Here is a 1,101-nt window from a genome sequence, read left to right on the forward strand (position 1 = left end):
GTGTGTGTGTGTGTGTGTGTGTGTGTGTGTGTGTGTGTGTGTGGTATCAACTGGAAGCCAAATCTGAAATTTAAAATGCTTGCTGTAATTGTTTTTGGAACTAAATCACTTTTTTTTTATTTCCAAAAATCCTTCAGTCAGAAAGTATCCCCCTCAACTTGAGGGAATGGAATAGTCGAGATGGAGTAAGGACAGAAATGAAAGCAAGGAAAGAAATATTTTGAATGAGGAAGCTATTATACAGCTAGTGTGAAACCTGACACTAGAGAAATTTCCAGGAATCCACAAGGATGAGCCCAGCTAAGTCCCTAAGCAATAGAGAAGAGAGTGCCCAAACTGGCCTTAGAAGTCAGATTGATGACTTTTTTAAATGTCACCATAGAGCCTTCATCCATCAACTTATGGAAATAGAGGCAGAGACCTGCAGTGGAACACTTGGCTGAGCTCCCAACATGGGAGTGGTGAGAATATGAGCAAGGAGGTCTAGACCGTGATGGTACACCCACTGAAAGAGTTTACCTGAGCTAATGGGAGCTCACCAATGCTAGCCATACAGGGAAGGAATTAGTCTAGGTCCAAACTAGTTCCTCTGAATGTGGGTGACAGTTGTATGGCTGGGGCAGACTGTGAGGCCATTGGCACTGACACCAGAATTTATCCCTATTGCTTGTACTGGCTATTTAGAAACTCAGTCTTTTTGGATGGATACCTTGCTCAGCCTATATATAGTAGGGAGAGCCTTGGACCTTTCCCAAAGCAAGGGGTTGGAGGGTAAAGGTGGAGGGAATAGGAGGAGACAAGGGAGTGGGAACTGGGATTGGTATGTAATATTACAAAAGAAAGTTTGTTTTATTTTTTAAAAAATAAAAGTAAAATAAAATTTAAAAAATGGTATGTTACTGCATGGTCACTGTAATTTAGAAAGCTCCCTCTAAAAGTTTCCATCTATGTAAATGATACTAAATTAAATGATATTTTCTATTTTTCTAACACAAAATTCACAAAATAGCATTTAATATTGACTATCCCTTTTTTAAACACTGAATGTAAGAATGAATTAAAATGCAAACCCCCCCCCCCCCTTTCTCTTATTTTGTAGCT

This window comes from Microtus ochrogaster, chromosome 1 (assembly GCF_000317375.1).
Source record: "Microtus ochrogaster isolate Prairie Vole_2 chromosome 1, MicOch1.0, whole genome shotgun sequence".
Taxonomy (NCBI): Eukaryota; Metazoa; Chordata; class Mammalia; order Rodentia; family Cricetidae; genus Microtus; species Microtus ochrogaster.